Raw genomic sequence first — 20,383 nt, forward strand, 5'->3', positions numbered from 1 at the left:
CCCCCCCCCCCCCCCCCCCCACACACACACACACACACACTCTCTTTCTCTCCCCATCTTTGTCTGGCTGGCCGGCACTTCAAATAAATAGCATAAGTAATCCCATATAATTGACAGGATTAAATTAGCACATTAATAACTTGATGTTCCTTAAAAAACTCATTGCATTAATTATCCTAAAATTAAATGTTTAATTTCCTTGTGCTTTAACAATCGTAATACCTTATATGCTAATTAAGATAAGGTTTGAAGGTAGAGATGAACTAGCAGAATATCCATGTTAATAGGGAACTATTGATTAAATGTCCCTTTTAAAATGGACTTGTTTAACACGACACAGTGATTTGACAATTTGTTTAACTGCTGTGCTAAGCACATACTTAAAGGAGATACTTTGCAAATGTATTTATCCTCTTAGAAGAGTAATTTACCCCCCCCCCAAATATCTTGTTTTTACTGGCCTCCAGTGGTTCAACTTTTTTTCTCTTAGCTATTGTGAAGTATAGGTGGACTTAAAGCTACATTTTGTAAGAATTTCTCCCATCTAGCGTTAAGATCATATATCGCAATCAACTCTCTCTCGACACGCAGTTCAAAGTACGTATCGCAGCTACGGTAGCCATCAGTCTTTAAAAAGCGAAAGTGTACAAAAGGCCGTCTATCAGCCAGGGGTTGTTGGAGTGCATGTCAGAGAGCGGCCCGGACCCGTGTTTCACACCACGATCAGAAAGGAGAGAGAAAGACAAAGAGACTGCAGCGGTCCAGAGCCTAATTATCTAGTTGGGATTTGGTGTGTGCATCCAAAGCAGCTCCAATGTTCACTCTTTTTTCTGACAACACCAGTCTCTCACTTTTTTCAATACCCTCTTTCATTTTCTTGGAGAAGAAGAAGATTTCTGTTTGTATTTTGAAAACGTGTGGTCCTCCGTGTACAGCCGTGTATGTCCCTTACCGGCTAACGTATTTCAAAATGGCACACAAATAGGAAGAGTCTATCCCTGTTCATGCAAGCGCAAATGTAAAATTTCAAGCCAATAGGAATACGTGTAATTGATGGTGGTGGTCACTATTCATGAAAAAGAACAAGTTTGTAAACAGGCAACACAGATTACACAATGTAGCTTTAAGGACCCTTTATAATAATAACATCTCTGTTTGCTGTAGTCACAGGTTCAATGGAGCACAACCGTGTGAATTTACTTTTTAAAAGGATTAGTCCTGTCAAACGATTAAAATATTTAACCGCGATTAATCGCATTAATGTCATAGTTAACTCACAATTAATTGCGATTAACCGCACATCCCCTGATTTCTTTTTTTGTCCCATTATTTTGTTCTTATTTTAATGCTCTTATCATCATGGAAAAGTGGATTGGATTGCTTTGTGCAAATGTTGTTATTTTAATTTTATTGAAAACAACATTGACATATAGCCTACTGTAGCCTATAGGGCTGTGTGATATGGCCTAAAAATAAAATCCTCTATTAAAAAAAACCAAACAATTTAAGATTTGAAACTATTTTTTTTCTCCCCCAACTTAAAATCAATCTGCAGATGACTAAGACATTTTTCAAAACCAGGTAGAACTGTTTCATACACACACGCACACACATGAGGCATGTATACAATTATGATTATTCATGCAAATTTTGTGGACAAAGAAATTGGTTTGAGTGTTTTCCCTACCATTATTATTTTTTTTTCGGGGAGGGGGATGCGTAAGATAAAGAAGCTGTTTTCACACATTCCGGTAATTCACTTGTTCCTCGCTAAAAGTTCAAATCATTTTAACGTCATTGCGCAACCTTGCCCCTATTTGCACCTGTTGCTAATAAAATCCTATGGTCTCTTGAATGTAGCATACCTGCATAGCTACTTCGTAGTAACTAGCGGTAAAAACAAACGTCGAAGAGGAGCTCCATGCTACAGAGCGGCAATTGCTAGCTCCGTCACAGCTAGCTCCGTCACAGCTCGGTCGTATCAGCGGCATTTAGTACATGTGTTGAGCCACAAAAGAGTTCCTAAACACGGCCGGTGGTGCCCTGCATGGTGCTCCTTCAGGTCAATGGTAGCTGGTGGTTCAGTTATCCGAGAATACCGTTGGTGACTCTCAGCCGGGGACAGAGCACCGCGAACTGCCATTTCGGCAGAGGTTACGGTTAGGTAAGTATAGAAACGACTAGTTAAGAAAATAATTAATGTTAGTCTCCGTCACTGCCATCTTCTTTGTTTATCTCTATGGCAAACGTGTGGGGGGAGGGGAGGGCTCACGCAAAACTTTGGCCAGCTCGCAAGCCCAAACAAGTGTTTGCTTATGCTAGTTTCATGGTGCTACGCTTAGCTAACCACTAAAGAAGTGAAGATGCCCATTTTCACACCGTTATAATAATAATAGTAATAACTTGTATTTATATAGAGCCTTTCAAGAAACCAAAGGACACGTTACACTATTAGAGGTTGCAGGCTGTGTTGTGCAGGTGTTTCAGGATCTTTTTTTTTTTTAAATGTCCAGGATGTAGCATTTTGGATATCTGCGGTGCGGGTGTTCCAGATGGATGGGGCTCCAACACTAAAGGCTCTGTCTCTGAAGGTACAGAGTCTCGTGTGGGGATGGAGAGCAGCCGGGGTCTGAGGACTGACTGAGATGTTTACATCTAAAGATCTCAACCAGCCAGTAGCAGAATCAGCAAGAGCAGAGTTCACAGTGGTGGGTTGATTGTACTGTCCTCATAAGTGTCTCATGGTCGTGTGTTACTATCTTGTCCAAATAATACAGCATCAATTGTAGAAACAATTAAAATAGCAAACACTTAATTGCGTAAACGTTTAAGGAGTTGACAGGGAGGAAGCTGGACAGGTCGTAAGACATTTATTAAAACCTTGATAGGAAGGGTATTAGAAATGCTCAAACTTGTAGTTCTGGGATCGTAGCAGGTATTTGTAGTGTGTGTTTGTGTGTGTCTGTCATATCTAACCTTAGGTAAGGATAATTGATTTCTTAGATGCAGCAATAATTACATTTCATGAGAACAAATGGATTTCAAAGACAGACGGGCATTGTGGAACGGTCCGAATGGGCTGAAAAACAACTGCAAACCATTTTTTAACAGCTGTGACAATCAAGTTAAGATCTTCAGCAGTGTGAAATCAAGCAGATTGACTAATCGACATTCTGCAAGGGTTAAGATTTGCCACGTTATTTAAAGACTATGGAGGTTATGAAATCATCTGTTATCTAACCACTACAGGGGACAGCTGCATGATGGAACGTAGAGCTCCCCAGAGTTTCATAGGGTTAGCTGACCACAGAAAATGCCCCCTGGGACGTAACAATGGCTGCACTGCAAAAAATGCAACATCAGGTTTCACCACGTATTGAAAATACCCCACGTTTTAAAATCCAAGGAAATTCAAGACATTTCAAAAGACATTTACTCATGCTTGGCAAAGTAAAAACTTGGACTTTCCCAAGAAGTTTAAAATGAAGTCCATACTTATTTTCCATTTTTGTGAAAATCTTTATGTTAAGTGCTCCTTGCTAATGCTACAGCAGCTTTCATGTAGGCTGAAAACTTATGTTGGTGGGACAGAATGTTACTTGACTCTGCATTTTCATGGTGGCACATACTATTTAAACAAGCAACAAAGTAATGAAACTTATGCCGACCTTACACCTAACGACTTTTTAAGCAATTCCATTGTCGGAGATTAAATTCCAACATCAGAAAGAAAATCATTGTTTGTTGTAAGATGGACAAACTCAGTCAGTTTTTTTCCGTCTTGACATTCCGTCAAAATTAAACGTGTTTGATATTATCGTCAGTTTTAAGTCATGGTAGTGAAGTTAAATCAAGTGACCATTGTCAACAGACAATGGATGCGCTCCCTCTAGCACCAAACAGGAAGCAGCAAACGGCTTGAGCCAGTGTTGTTTATGGTTGCTAAGCTAAAGGCCGCTAAGCTAAAACGCTAAAGAGGGAAAGTTGCAGATTTTTCCTTGTAAGTACCTTTCCTACCTTTAAGAACTTTCCTTTACGTTACCAGCTAATGCTAGCGGTAGCTAGCTAGCTTGGTTAAATTCTCGTCTTGCAATTTGTGACCCTGCAAGATCGCCAGTCTTACATATTATGACAGTTTTTAAAGTTAGATGTGAGATGGTGTCAGACTGTAGTCTTTTCAAAGTCTTCTATTGTATAGTAAGCCTTAGCAGAAAGCCCTTGCTGCTTTACCATGTACATTCCACAATTTGTCTTCATTGAAAGACTTTACAAGTTCCTTCACAGTATGATTTCCCTGTGGGTGCTACCCAAAATTGGCATCTATGGGTTAAGGATATGGTACGATGTAATGGTTAAATTGACCCAAACACATTTAATTAACTACTGTGATGTGTCAATGTCAAACTGCTGCCTGTTGCTAGTCATGTCTCCTTTACGTAATCCTTTCATGGTCAGAAATTGTAATTTCTCACTGTTTGTGCATGAAGCACATTATTAGGATTTTTAGAAATCACGCTCATGTCCCAAATTTTGGAGGGATTAGGCCTGAAAGAGAAAATCTAAGCCTGTTAAATCTAAAGAGAAAGTGCCCTGATAATCTTGTCTTTTTTCAACGCATGGTAACTTCAGTGAACCCTTCAAGGGCCCAAGGGTCTACAGGAGACAGAGGTACTTGATTGTGTTCTCCAGTTAGCTGTAGAGTGCAAATAGTGGAGGAAAGGGTAATAGAAGGCGGTTCATTAGATACTGATCCGGATCCCGCCAGAGGACCAGGGGAAGGCTGGAGGGAATAGGCTTCATGCTGGCGAGAGGAATTAGACAGAAGATTTGCTGCAGGCTTTGGCTTTGCTGGACGAGTCCTTGCTCATCATACACTTGAGACAGGCAAGCTCACTTGCTAACACCACTGTAATACTCTTTAATAGTTGAGAATATTACCAAGCAGAGGGACTTCAATTTCTACCTCGATAAGGAAGAAGAAAATCATTTTGTGTTAGAAAGCTATCTGTGCATATAAGTTAAAGATAGAAGGTTTCAGGCTCCAGTGTACCCCCATTGCTGTCTTTCAAAATGTACAGTATATCGATATAAAATGTTGATAGGCCGCCACAAATTCAATTTCAATTCTATTTATAGTGTCAAATCATAACAATATTTATCTCAAGACACTTTACAGATGTAGTAGGTCTAGACCACACTCTGTAATTTACAAAGACCCAACAATTCCAATAACTCCCCCAAGAGCCAATAAATCAATGTATGGGAAACACTAATATATGAATACCTTAATCAGCTTCTGACTAAGCCTCAAGAGTCCCCTTACTGATCCCTTACCTTTTAGCAATGGACCATTCAATATGAATAATACATACATTAATATAATAATGTATAATAGAGAGAGAGAGAGAGACAGAGACAGAGACAGAGAGAGACATTTGTCTAGTGTGAGTGATTTTCTTTTCTGTCTGGCTGAGAGATCTAACAAGGATGGTCCAAAAGTCATATTCTGGTTGTTAGGCGGCTGAATGGCGATATACAATATAAATCGTGGTATTTTCCACAAATAGTTAGTCAACTCAGAGAGTAATGGCTGACTGATATGAACAGGTCCAGCTTGGGTTGAATGCGCGTTGTCATGTCATGGGTGTTACGTATGTCTTGTGTATGAAGTGTCTGTATCATCACTGCGCTGCAATATTCGGAACTATTATAATGTGGTCATGGGTCAAATCTCTCTCCTGCGTCCAGGCGCGGTCTCACTCGCTCTAATTTATAGAACTGAAGTTACCGTTACATCCAGTAACTACTGTTCTTCAATGTTTTTTGCCGTGCCGGCCGCCACAGCTGAGCAGGAAAGCGGAACAACTGGGGAGGTTTTCCTCTCCTGCTCAACAACATGTACAGATGGAAATAACAATTAAAAATGTAGGTGAATGTCAGCAGTATGGACCGGGGCTGTCTCCCTCCATACAATGACAATCTGAGCCTGTTAGTGGCAAACCAAGTACTTATAGTGGAAGTACATTGACGGTGTGCATTTCCCCAATAGGATTACAATGCAGACCGGATAGCAGGTGCCAATTATAACTGGAGGCAACAAGTCTTTATAAAGTGATGAGGTTCAGAAGCTGTCTGTGTGGTCCTCTGCAAACAACCTAGCACTTAGCACCATTAAATCCAAGGCGATGGTGATCGATTAGAGCAGGCATAGGGTAAGCCCCGCCCCGCTCTGTAGCCACACTGCATTAAGAAATGCAGTGCATTTCTTGATTGTGAATAAAATATGTACACATCCTGGTAAGTATGCATCTTTAGTGCTGAGACAAGTACAAAGTAAATCACATCTATGTATTTCCTTGTAATAAGGCTGGAAAACAGTCCCTGCATTTCTTGTAGATTTCACGCATGGCATTGTAATTGCATGTTCCACTGAGGTTCTGCATCAAGAGATCTTTGAAGAATAATTCAATCATATTAAGACACACCAGAGTCTTTAGAACACCCTATTGGCATTTGAAGTTACGGTAGATTATCCATGCTGTTATTTTGAGAAGCAGGCACCTTTCAGCAAATACTGCTGGCAGTCATTGTTTTTGTCTTTGTTGGAAGCAAAAAACATTAAGCACCCACTATTGAGAAAAACCTAAAAAAGAAAATTGGGTTTATTAAATGTTTTCTACCCACATGTGATTTTTATTGAATCCTTATAGGAGAATAAATAGGAAAGATTGAAATAAAATAATATAAGTGTTACAACTTACAGTACCTAATAATGTAACATTATTATAAATAACATCTTGATAATTATCTTGCCAGGCAATTGTTAATGATTCAATCCTATATATAATGTAAATTCTGTTTTAACCCTTGTGTTGTCTTCCCGTCGAAATTGAAAATCAACACTTTAGTTGACGCTTTTAATCAATGTTTTTAACTTTTTCTTACGTTTTTGTCCCATTTTTGACGTTTTCAACACTACGTAACACAGTTATTTTTGGAATTTATGGTCAATAAACTTGATTTATAAGAAATTATACCTAATGTTTGAGTTAGAAAAGCAGGAATTAGGAATTATTTAGACTAAAACTAAAGGAATGTATGTTGATGGATAATCCCAGACTGGAATATGTCAACCTTTACTCAATACTATTTCAAAACCACTTCAATATTATTTTCAAATGAAAAATAATTGAACAAGACACCCCAAAATTTATGAAAGTAGAGATATCTACTTGCTAAAGAGCGTTGTGTGGAATCAGTCATGTTATTTGGGGTAATTAAAAAGAACATTGATATAGGAAAACGGTTAAATTTGACCTGAGGACAACATAAGGGTTAAAGTATAATTGGACTTTCATTCTTCATTTATCGATCCAATGGCCAGAAACTCGAAATTAATGCTATTGTTGCTCTGTGTCTGCTGGATGTGTAAATGGTTAATGGCTTGCTAATGTTTGACATATCATGTCAAAAGAAGTTAATACAGTTTAATGTTTCAATAATAAATCTCTCTTAATATTAAAGTCCACCTGCCCATTAATAAATGTGATTTTCTTATGTTTATGTTACCTAAAATGGCAGACCTTGACCATGCTCAGTTGTATCCGAGCAAGGTTTTTCATAAAAGGTATTTTCACATTCTTGTACTGAAGCGAGAGATGCCTATGCACTTCACTTAAATCTAAGATTTAAACATATCCTGGGCAAGTATTCAATATTATATAGAATCCGTAAACCAATGTCTGTTTACGATGCAAAGCTAAAACCTCCAGCGCATAGCAAACTGTCAGTCCGAGCAAAAACACTGTGTCTTCATTGCTGTCATCCACTGCCAGTTACAAGCTAACCAAAAAATGGAAAAAGATGCTAACTACACTTATGTGTAGTTACATCTGCTAGACGCCGATTTTGGTGCACAAAAAACTAGACTTCTGAGCCCAGATGTGACTCACCCCTGGTTCAGACAGGAGGACACTTAAACTACTGTTGTTGCTTTTCAAGCCAGCTGCCCGCCCATGGAGCTCTGCAGACAGGCTGGCAGGGCTCTGTGAAGCTTCAGTTATACTCTCCCGTGACACCGGCCTCCGTAGATTGCGCCCGCGCTACAAGCATGAACTGAGACATTAATGCTCGATGCATTGATCGTCAATGTATTATCCGAAACACCAGGGGGCGCACAAACAAAATAATCTGTGGATAAGCAAGAAGTAGTAAAGAAGAAAAAGACTGCTGAAGGAAAGGAAAGCTGGCTGCCCGGCAGCAGTAGTGAACATGATACACATTGACATACCAGTTAACATTGCATTTAACTACTCTAAGTATTAACGTTACTGTCATTTATCTCCAAATGGAAATTGCTGTCTACTGTTAAGAACATGCTTTCTGTTTTTTTTTTAGCTTTGACAAAGCGGTCTCGCACTCTCCAGGAAAATGCTTGTTCTTTCCCCAGTGTGGTGTCTCTCTCTGACCACGTACAGTATTTAATGCCATTTGACTCTCTGTAGTCTGTACATGAAGATGTTTTTAGAGGTTAGACTCGGCCAGTTTTCCCAGCCAACCGCGTTGAACTGAAAGTGCAGCATGTGCCAAGTTACAAAAATTCCTAACTGCACGTCCATGCACCGATCCAAGTTGCGGAGCCTTTGTGCTGAAAATGTCAGACGTTTTGATGTGACTTTATGGCTTGTGCACATCGTGCTGGGAACACCATGGTGACAATAAACCAAGCGTAGGACAGCTGCCCGCCAGCAAGGTTCCTCAAGATGGCTGCCCTGCCGCCTCCTGGCTGAACCTGACGAGACGCTCATGTATTTAGGCCTGTAGCTAGTCTATATCAACAATGGTTAATTTACGGGATAGTTCCGGTGTCGCCATGTTGTGTGGAATAGCCAGACCTTTCTGCACAGCTCAGTGGAGATAGTTCTGGCAATACGAGACTGTAGCTCAGTGGTACAGCGGTTGCCTGCCAATCGGTGGTTCGATCCCTGGCCCTGCAGTCCCATGTCAAAGTGTCCTTGGGCAAGACACTGAACCCCGCGTTGCCCCAAATGCTGTGTATCCAGGTGTGAGTGTTTATCTGAAGATCTGATGAGCAGGTGGCACCTTGTACAGCAGCCTCGGCCACAGTGTGTGAATGTGTGTGAATGGTGAATGGTTTCTGTACTATGTAAAAAGCGCTTTGAGTAGTTGTTGAGACTAGAAAAGCGCTGTAAGAAGTTAGTTTATAGCCAGCAGCTGTAGTGGCCTTTCTGGATCCATTTGTCAATAAGGGAGAAAGAGTAGATTGTGCTTCCAGTCCCTTTTCATTGTTTTCTTTTTACTTTTTATGTGGAAAAACCATGTTAAACAAAATATGAATTTATATCAATATCAATGTATTCTTATCATACTTTAAAGCGTGTCTGGAGGACTTTAACGAAACCGAAAAATAATTTGTGTACAGCCCAATGATTTGAATCCGCTCCAAAATCGAATAGGTTCTTTCATGGCCCATGAAAATCGGACAAGAAGTTTTAAATTTAATTAGCAATTTTTGATTTGGTACACTGTCAGAGAACACTCTTCTTACCGACTGTTTTAGTTTGGTTAAGTAGATCCAAGTGGTTACAAAGCTGGCTTTGGGTTGTTCTCAAAGATGAACACACCTGTTTGCTCACAAACCAAGCAAATTCTCATTTCCTTGTATCACTATGGCAACAGCCAGTGACAAGAAAGGTAGGTGATGGTGAGTGCCCTTATCAACTAAGTGAGTTACAACAGCAGACGGCTCCACCATCTGCAGCAAACTCCTTTTACATAGCATTTACCACACGCACCAAACTGAGTGAAGCAGTGTTTAACCAGGTGCGTAGGTAAACCATTGAACACCACTTATCTATGACAAACGGAAATTGTACATGCCACCTGTTGCTAGTTTGCCTATCAAATGGTTTTTTTAAGTCTTCAGACCAAAAGCTGAGAGAAAAAAAATCACAATTCATTATCTTTATGGAGTAAAAGAAAGAGTAACTCATAAATGGCAATAGAGTTTAGGGGGTACAGGCAGCTCTTTTTTCCGTGTAGCACTTGGTTTCTGTAGGACAAAGGCATTTTGTCACATGCAATGAGTACGTGCGTTTATCCCTACAGGGGATGAACAGTGGACACATTGGTTATGTTTCTGTCATCTCACCTTAAAAATTAGGCCAAAATGAAACCTAGGTTCTTTTTGTGAATGTACCCGAGTCAAACTTTAGTTTAAAAGCATATTTAGGACGGATGTGCCACTTTTAAGATTTATCGTGTTCTTGTTTTTTTCGGTCAAATGGACTTTTGAATGGGAGAGGTAGGGGCGCTTTATGCTAGCCCCAAAACAGTTGATTTTAAAACACTAAGAAAACTCGACACAACATAAAACGTTGTTTGAAGTTTTACCAGGGGCTCTACACATGAACTCCAGCATTGTGAACATTGTTTGTGTACACAGAGTTACTAACGAGACTAAAAAGAAAGGTTTTGAACAACTACTATATATGTGTGTGTGTGTGTTTATGTATATGGGGACACCGATACGTACAAAATGCATACAGGACACATATATATATATATATATATATATATATATATAGTGTATATACTATATTTTCAATGTTCTGGATGCAGTTTGTACGTATTGGTGTCCCCAGGCTGTTTTATAATTTAATTGTATCATCTTGAGGCCCCTAACTTGCCATAACCATATCTGTAGTATTGCGAGAACCACCGATATGTCCCACACTGTGAATGAGGGGGAATATGGTCCCTACGAGGACATTGATACTTCACACACAACAGGGGAGGGACAAATATAACATTTTGTAATGCAGCCATCTAAACCATGTCTTTTTGTGCTCTGTGGGCTTTTTCTTTATACTCTTTCCATTGAAAATGACCTCTAAGCAAAGTTTTTTTGCGAATGAGGTTTTATCACAGCTCTTCGACAGAGAAAGTGGCATAGAGGAGAATGTGTCTGAGAATGAGGCATGTTGAGGAGGACCCTATTTATGAGGCATCCTCTGATGAGAATGAGACCAGGGTTGACCCTCCTGTTGTCTCTTAACTAGTCTCACATTACATGACCTTCCTCCACAGCGTTGCAGTCCACACAGCATTCTGGGATGGGATGGGGCAAGAAACGTGCTCTGGTTCATTGGCGTGTCTTTAAACCAATCACAATCGCAATGCGAGGCGCTAAGAGCCAGACAAAGCCACAGTACCTCTGCAAATTAGACTTGGGAAGGAACTTGTTTTGATTGACCTTCAAAAGTTGTTTTAGTCGTGCAACAGAAAACTCAGATTGGACAGATAGTCTAGCTAGCTGTCTGGATTTACCCTGCAGAGATCTGAGGAGCAGGTAACCATAGTCCTCAGAAATCCACCGGAGATCTCTCAACCACCAGCAGATTATCGTCTCTCTTAGCCTCCAGTGGACACAAACAACATAATGACGTGAATGACACAAAATAACACAGACAGGTAGCACAGACAAAGTGGCACTGATGGGTTTTATCTCTGTGTTTTGTTTAGGGTTGCCATGGCTGCAAGCACCAGGCTTTTGTCATAACGATCTCCTTTGCACCTTAGGGTCCTATCCCTGCGTCCAGAGGGCACAATGGTGAAATGGTGGTTGAGTGGCTGTGTTTTGTCCTGTGCTATTGTGGATGCAAAGCGTGTCATGGCATTACATTTGAACTCTGGGAGTGTGGGTGTGGGGAGACCGATTAATTTGGCAGCAATGGTGGTTACACATTGGTGACTTCTGTTTCTTTGCACTGAGCCAGTTGCTCAAACAAAAGCATGTTTGAATTTTTCTGCCGACAGCACCTCACGTTTTTCTGAACAAATTTTTTAACATATATTAGAAAATAGGGAAAACATAATAGATCTCCTTTATCTCTCATTGTTTTTTATTGAGTATTGGAATATTGCTGAAATGACCGCTCAAGATCATTTTAGTATGAAATATAAAAAAAAAAAGAAACTGGGAAAGTGTCATGTCCTTGAGATATACAGTTATAGCAAGAGAAGAACACACAAAAAAAGATTGTGAGATGACAGAGGCGCCAAATTAAAAGCGTAAAGACATGGGCTGTCAATTTGTTGACATTAACCAGGCATTCCAGCATTGTATAGGAGAAAGCCAGGGTTTCAGGCTCTGTATTCTGCAATAATCAATGCTGCTATTTTGTGTGGGAGATGTGACATTGTCTGCTCGAGGCACTGAAACCCAGCCTGCGTCTCCTCTCCCGCTATGCTTCATGGTCTCATGCTGCACTGCTTCTCAGCTGGGCTTTTCAGCATCAAAATCCCATCATTTCTACCCATAATCCTCATTCAGTCAGCAACTGCTGCTCTTTCCTTAAGGCAAATGGAATCAACTGCAGCCATCTCTCCTAGCCTCTAACCACACCCTCTTTTATTATGAATCCATTACACAGGGTTATGCACAAATGGCATTTATTAAAGTACCGGATTAGATGTTCACACGTCAATGTATAATACAAAGTGGTGCATACAGAAGCATAACAAGAATGGAGTGGAATACAGCAACAAAATGTCTCAAAAAGCAAAGCAATGCCAGCATATAAATCATCTAGCTTTAACTTGTTTTTTTTCTATTTATAAAGAGGGTTTTATTCTATGCAGTTGAGTAACGGCAGCTGTAAGCATATAGGCGTGAAAACACCACTTGCAAGCTGTTCTTATCACTATTTGCTGTTCCATCTCACTATCCTCAGATCAGAATCTGTTCTCCAGAAGTTAGCATGCTTTTATGGTCCTGTTATTGCCTTTATCCTACCCTGTCCTTTACTCTGATCTTCTTTTCTCTCTTCCACTTTCATTTTCTCTCCCCTGCTCTGCTTTCAATGTATGTGGAGAGGTATGTGCTTTCTATGACCTGGTTGGAACAAGGCAGAGTATACGGCCTAGCAGTAGCAAAGCAATTTATTTATCTCTCCTGCCTGACTTGACCCCTTTTTGTGGAAAGCAGATTGCCTCTAAAAGTGTATTTTGAGGGCAAATCCAGGGTCCTTTTTCATGCACAGGTAGATATGTTGTTTCCTCCCCATCAATGCCATGTCAAGATGTTAGGTTGAGAAGCCCTGCAGGTTTTTCTTGCAAATACAGACTTTTCAGAAATATGTTTTGGTCATGGGCTTAGAGCTAACAAGAACGGCAGCCTGTGTGTGATCCATATTGAACCTGTGCAAATCCAAAATGGATCCTTCATTTTTCTTGTGCATCCACAGGATTAGAAAATGTCAGGTGTTGGGTGTTGTGAGAGCAGATGATTCACTGGCCATAGTAACAGAGGGAGCCATTTGGTAACTTTTTTATTATATACAGTATATTATATTCTTTTACTAGGTAAATGACATTTGTGAATAGAATGCGGAGGTCATTGATATAATGGCAGCAGTTAGAGATTTAGGTTTTCTTACAAAGGCATGTACAAGTGGATTGCTGATTCCCACAAGTACAAGCCATCTTGCTTTTTATCTGCAATAAAGCCTCCTTTTACCGTAGGTTAAGAGCCCAACAGAGGTGGATGATTGTGGTGCCAGTTCACCTCCTGGGCACTGCCAATGTGCTCTTGAGCAAGGCACCAAACCCCCAACTGCTCGGGGCGCCTTTCCATGGGCAGCCCCCTCACTCTGACATCTCTCCATTGGTGGATGTGTAGGTCCTGAGCATGTGTGTGTAATTCAGGCCTGTGTGTAATAACAACAGAGTGGAAAGTGTAGTTTCCCCTTGTGGGATTAATAAAGTATAATAAAAAAAAAAAATAAAAAAAAAATTACAAATATTTATTTTGTAGAAATATTTTTTTTAATTATTTGTTTTGAAGAGAACATAAAAGCATGTCAAATAGCTGGTGTTCCTAATACATGCATTGGGTATTTGTGATCTGCATGCTTATACTGGTATTATAGACTATAGTAGAACGGAGGGGAGCAACCGGTTCTCATTCCTAACTCGTAAAATACAAACACTTGGTCAGTGGCTCTCAGCGTCAGATACAATGCAAAAAGCACCCTTAGGCGTCTGTATGGAACGCACCTGGCAGATAGACAGCCTGTATTCATGAACCATTTGTTCAAAAAGCTACAAAAAGTTAAGCACTGTAATTCCTAACCATTCCATGTATTTTTTATTTTCTGGTAACTGAACCACCAACTACCACAGATACAACGGAGCTCTGTAGCTGCTTTAAACAACTAGCAACTGCCGCTTGGTGTCATGGAGCTCGTAGCCAGCCGGCGTGACCTGGCCGTCTCCTAATTTTTTTAGGATATGATACGTTTTGGTGTACATACAATACATTTTTGTACGATATCATACAGACCCAAAGACTGGGGAAACCCCGTTCACGCTGATTTTGCCCTCCAGCTCGGTCTGGAAACCTGCATGTTAAATTATCCTGCCTCAGTTCACTATTATGTGGGAACCAATCACAAACTGACTTATCTACCTCTATTGGAGGGTTTAAAATGATGACAATAGAGAAGCGACCAAGCAGCTTCTTGTTGACATTCAACATAGCAGCCACCGAACACCATCGCAGCGCAGCAACCCGTTGATGCCGCTGTCGCTTCTACGATCCACCCGGATCCTCGTTCTGATTGGTTGAAGGACTCTCCAGTTGCGTATATTCATTTGAACTTTGCCCATTGGTCACGCCTCTTGTACAGAGTACATACAGAGCAGACTCCCCAGACCAATGCTCAATCTCATATCTATTGAGCTTGGCTTGGTCTGGTGAGAGCAGAACTAACAGACCCGTTTATGAGAATGCTTTGAAATAAAATAGGCAAAAACGAAGTAGATGTCTGCAAGTTTTGTTATTATAAAAATTCTTGTCTTTCGTTTTCCTGTTGAACCTGAAATATGTGAAGCAGAGTTTGTTTGACCTGGAGGGGGAGATTAGCTTGAGTCAGCGCTGACAGTGGAGTTACTAGTTAGTTGACCTACACACTGTGTTTTACTACCTAGTCAGCCTGTGTGTCACACGGATGCAGCTATCACACTGCATAGAGCGCTATTTGTAGCTATTCTAGCAAAGTTGCTGTGCCACTATATTAACTGAGAAGAAGTTAGTTTTAAAATGATTTTTTTTTCAATAGCGTTTATGATGATACATGTTTGCTGCTGGGTTTATGAAAAAAACAAAAAACAATATAACATTTAAGTGTTTATAACAATTTTACACTTTTATTAACACTTCAATATCCTAATTATGAATGTATTAACACCAAAAGCAGGATTGTCACACCTATGTCCACTTTTATTCAAATACAAATGCCTTTGATGCACATATACACCCTATTATTATATATATATATATATATATATATATATATATATATATATATATTTGGGATGAGCGAGTACAGCATTATCTGTATCTGTATCTTTTTACCACATGAATTATCTGTATCCGGATCTGCGCGGCCAGTTGAGGAGTTTTATTCAATCCGAGCACGGATATTGACTCGACTTACTTGACTGATATTGACTGATATTACTCGTATAATACTTGTACTCGGAAAAAGTGCTTTATCCGTACCGGATACTTGTTTCAGCCGAGTACTCGGATCACCCCTGATATAAATAAATAAATATATATATCTATCTATTTATATATATCAGAGGCAGCTGCTGGTCTTTCACAGAGGGGAAACTTATTTTTGGCCTACATCATAAAAAATTGTCCATTTATTTATTTTATTATAATAATAATTTATAATATCTGTGAGACAGTTTCAACAGGAGGCATGGCCAGCAGTACATTTTCTTTGTCACAGCACTTCCCGTCAGCCAGCCGACTTTGTCATACCCGGAGAGCTGAACAGACCTGTTACTTTGACCTATCTTTTGCACTAAATCAATCGTAGATGTTAATACATCAATCTTAGGTGTGGCTGTGCCCTGCTGTTTAATTTTAAGTTTCTCCTCATAGTGAAGACTTTTAAATGGCTTTGCCAAAATGCGGTCGACAAAATTAGCATTGCCTGCCATCGTGTGCAGTTTGCTAGCTGGCTAGTTCACCTCAACAACACTAGCCTAGCCTACTGTATGAATGTATGAATGTATGAATGAATGAACAAACAATCTAACAAAACAGTGTTAAAATCGAAGGAGGAAATGTGTGAATTAGGTTCAACTGAAACAAGGAATGTGGTTTACAATTGTATGAAATGTATAATGAAAATTGGCTAGCAATTTTGGCAAATAAATACGAAGAAATAGGTTGCATTAGTTTGTCTTTCAACAACACTTGTAATGGATGGAACTGAGCTACTAGCTTTGGCAACTTTTCATTACAAAATTGCTGTCAATCAAAAGGAGATGGAGCCTTTCGACAGTTTAAATTATTAAATTATATTATCTGAAAAATGTGTACAGCAAGGTTTTCCTTGTAAGTGTACTGCACTTTGTTTTATACCGTTCTATAAAAACAAATCTTCCCAGCCCTTCACATGACCAATAATGTTTCCATGATGATTATCCACATCCTGATGTGTTCTATTTATCAAAATGACATTGTGTCCTTTCCAATTTTTCTATATTACTAAGAAGAATTTCTAAGATGCCCCCCCCCCTTCCCTGTCTGATTATTGGTCCCCTCCTGTGCCACCCCACTTGGAATCGCCCCTGATCAAACTTCCCGCCTTGCAAGATTCATTTGGCTTTTAAGTGTGTCTGTTGCCTTGAATGATGAATTGTAGAAATGGAGATGAAGGTGCACACCCCCTCTCCAATCGCAGTATAATCTCACACTACACTGGCTGCCAAATAGTGGTTATAGTCATTTGTACAGAGGACGGTGCAAATGACTATAACCACTTTAAAGGCCGACAATATATCAATCACAATAAAGAATGTATGTACTGATTACCTTAAAGCACATCTATGGAAATACAAATTACACGTAAAGACCAAGTCACGGACACAAATAGTGTTCTGATGACTCAATAATCCTGTGGTGTCAGTCAATTGATCAATAAATTCATTTTACTTCATTTGCTCTTGGATTTTGTTTTTAGGCTTTAGAAAATCTAGCCTATTCCCTGCAACTTCTTGAAGACAGGGCATTTCTATTGGCTGTTCCACAAATGCAGATGCACATGCACATCCCTTCAAATGATGAATGCCTGAATTATTGGAAGGAAATCCTGAATAAACAGTTGCTATTCCAGCATATGCAACAACTGCATGCACTGCCAAGCGAGCCAAAGTCTAAAAGAGAGTCTGACAAGTAATGCAATAAAAGGTGAGATGGAGAGAAAATGTTGCTTCCAATTTAGCCTTCTGCAAACTGACAAAGGCTAACAGTTGAGGTAGAGCCACAAATCACAGTAGGTCATTCCAAAGGGCTTTACAGGCCCACACGTTTGCAAAAGGAAACAGGACTGTAATTCTCGTAAAAGTGCGGCTAAATAACGGCATTAGGATGTAAATCACAAAATTAATGATTTATACAGATTACGGGATGAAGCTGTATTGTCAAATTCTGCTGTTTGTTTTTTTGTTGAGTGCTTCTTTCAGAAATCTGCCTACACCATCTTTAAGCATTCAATCGGTTTTTCCCAAGCTCTTACATTTTAAAATGCCAAAGTCCAGAATATGTTCCCAGACATCTCAGGGCAATTACTTGAGTTTTAATGGATTCATCAAACCAAAGGCTTCAATGTTGTGTTCTATTAACACACTTTTAATGCACACATTTAAGTATTGCATTATAAAGTGTTGATGGAAGTGGAAAAATTAAAAAAACATCCTCAAATTCGCAAAAAATGTTTTTACGCTCGCTAGAGATGGTTTTTGCCTTTTTTCAACAAAAAAAAAAAAAGAGTTGATTCATAAAATTGGAGATGAAAACAATTTTGCCGAATAAGTTGGGACGTAGTGAACATGTGAGTCACATGACTAACGTCCCGTTATCCATTGGATGGTTGAAGGATCGGGATATGTGTTGCGGTCTGCTATTGCCTGTGCCTCAGCCATGTCGGGTGAATACTTGAATTGGGCTGCGCGTGTTCCGACTAGAAAGTCAGATGTCTCCTAGCAGCACGCACCAACACGCCCCCTTTTGTCAGATTTCCGAGCTCGGAACTCTGACAACCCTTGTGAACACCGAGCAAGAATTCCGAGTCCAGATTGTTGAGGATAATAGAACCCAGCACTGGTTTAAATGTAAATGTAAATGTATTTTATTTATATAGCACTTTACAACAACCGATAAGTGACACCAAGGACTTAAAGCAGCGGGTGGGTGGTGTGTGTGTGTGTGGGTGTGTGTTGTGTGTGTGTGTGTGTGTGTGTTGTAAGCAGTTTAAAGTGGGTGTCGACCTGCTTAACCGATATATCAATAACACCCTGTTCTTTAACAGAATGCCAAGCAGATTGAGAAAAAGAAAAAAGTCAATGTGATGCAAAGTATTTACGCCTGCTCGTGCCCGGACGTCATCCTCACTGGATTTACTGTAGACACCTATGGATGTCAGTTTCACCATAACACAAATTAAAATGTCTGAACTTGTAAAATAATGTTGTGATTACTTGTATTGAAATGTACGGGCAGCTTATTGAAACCCATTAACCAATAAGGTTTGTAGCTGCTGTGCACCAGTGTTTTCTACCACGCGGAGATAAATCACTAGCAGCCCATCAAGAACGTTGCACTGTACATTATGCTGTGTTCAAAGGTCGATGACAGGCATCTATATTATGTATTCCCTCTAAGACAGCATGTAGCATAACAAAATGACATAATAAATGATGGCTGTTAAATAATCAGATTCACATGGGGTTAAATATAGGTCACTAATTGTACAAGTAGCAAACCTGCTCTGTATTTTGAAGGCATAAATATGGCATAAACAAACGAGCCAGCGGAGTTTAAGTGGCTACACTGGGACTTTTTCAGTGATAAATGGGCTTTGAATAATGCAGCAGGTACAACGGAAGGCTACAACCTTCAGGTTTGCCATCTGGTGTCCCACACTAGAAACGAGGAAGCACAGGAGGAGAATCACCTTCAGACGGTGAAGGTATTAAAGGTATTAGTGAAGGTATAACTGTTTACCCTACACACAAGATGAATGAAACAATGTGTTATAAACAATTACACTTAATTAAACATTTGAATTGATCAGTGGAGGTACCATACATCACATTGAGTCAAAATCAAAGGGTATGAATGCAAAGACATAGCCATGTTTCCATGTAATTGTTCATGAACCAAAACTTAAACTAAAAGAAAGAAAAAAAGAATTGGTGTTAAATGCAGCGGCCGCCCTGTTACGGGCACGAAAAAAAGAGACCACATAACTCTGATTCTTTATTCTCTCATTGGCTCCCGGTACTCTTTAGAATTAAGTAAAAATTGTATGTGTTGTTTTTAAAGCTCTTAATGGCCTTGCCCCATTACATTTAGACAAGCTGATTATTCGTAATTGTGGTTGGACGTTGGGTCATCTAATCAACTCATGTTGGAAGTGCCCGGGTCAAAACTGAAACACTGGGGTGGCCGCGCTTTTTCGGTTTCTGGACCTAAGCTCGGAATAAGCTGCCCAGTGAGATGCGTATCCTTACTGACCTGGGTCTTTTAAATCAAGACTTAAGACGCACTTTTAAAGTGGCGTTTGGTACCTAGTAATGTGATGGCACATTTGTATTGATGTATTGTTTTTATTTTTTATCTTTTTTGTTGTGGTTTGGGGTTTTGTTGGGGGTATTTTTCCCGTTTGGCCTTCCCTGGTTTTTGTCTCTGTTTTCCCAGTCCTGTGTGGTTCTCTGTCTTGTGATTCCCGGAAGTGTCTGTTTGTTTACTTCCTGTTATTTTGTAGTAGCTTCCTGTCTTGTCGTGTCTAGGCTTGTCTAGCTTCACTTTGTTTGTCTGATGTCCAGCCCCGCCTAATGTGATTCACCTGATGTCTCACCTGTTCCCCGTTACTCATTACCTCCTGTATTTAACCCCAGTGTTTCCTTGTTCTCTTGTTGGATAATTTATTTGTTTGGTGTTTGCGTCGTCCTGTGACCTGTCAGCATTGCCAGTCCATGTGGTATGTTTGTCTTTTCTCCTGCCGACTGTGACCGCTTGTTCCTGTTTTTCCTCGTGACGTTTACCCTGCCTTGCCATCGCCTTCCCCCGTTTTGGATTGTGGATTCTTGGATTTGGTTTTGTTCCCTGTTTGGTTGACTGTTAACTGCAAAAACTCTGCTTAGTTCTCTTCTATGCTCTGCATTTGGGTTCCTTCTGCACATAACATTTTTACTTTTCTCATTCATTCATTATTGTAATTTTGTTAGTGGGGTATTGTTTTAAATCTGTGTTTTATATGTGTGAAGCACTTTGGAT

At 39.9% G+C, this 20,383-nt stretch overlaps 1 protein-coding gene and 1 long non-coding RNA gene across 2 annotated transcripts in view; both read left to right on the forward strand.

The window, feature by feature from the left end:
* LOC116695607 (inactive N-acetylated-alpha-linked acidic dipeptidase-like protein 2) overlaps window positions 1-20,383 on the forward strand; it is a 730,805-nt gene that overhangs the window by 142,576 nt on the left and 567,846 nt on the right. The window lies entirely within an intron of this gene.
* Window positions 18,254-20,383, forward strand: part of LOC116695675 (uncharacterized) — a 17,369-nt gene continuing 15,239 nt past the window's right edge. The window contains exon 1 of the long non-coding RNA XR_004333525.1: window positions 18,254-18,265. This is a non-coding gene — a long non-coding RNA (uncharacterized LOC116695675). The remainder of the gene's footprint in view (window positions 18,266-20,383) is intronic.

Source organism: Etheostoma spectabile, chromosome 9 (genome assembly GCF_008692095.1).
Source record: "Etheostoma spectabile isolate EspeVRDwgs_2016 chromosome 9, UIUC_Espe_1.0, whole genome shotgun sequence".
Taxonomy (NCBI): Eukaryota; Metazoa; Chordata; class Actinopteri; order Perciformes; family Percidae; genus Etheostoma; species Etheostoma spectabile.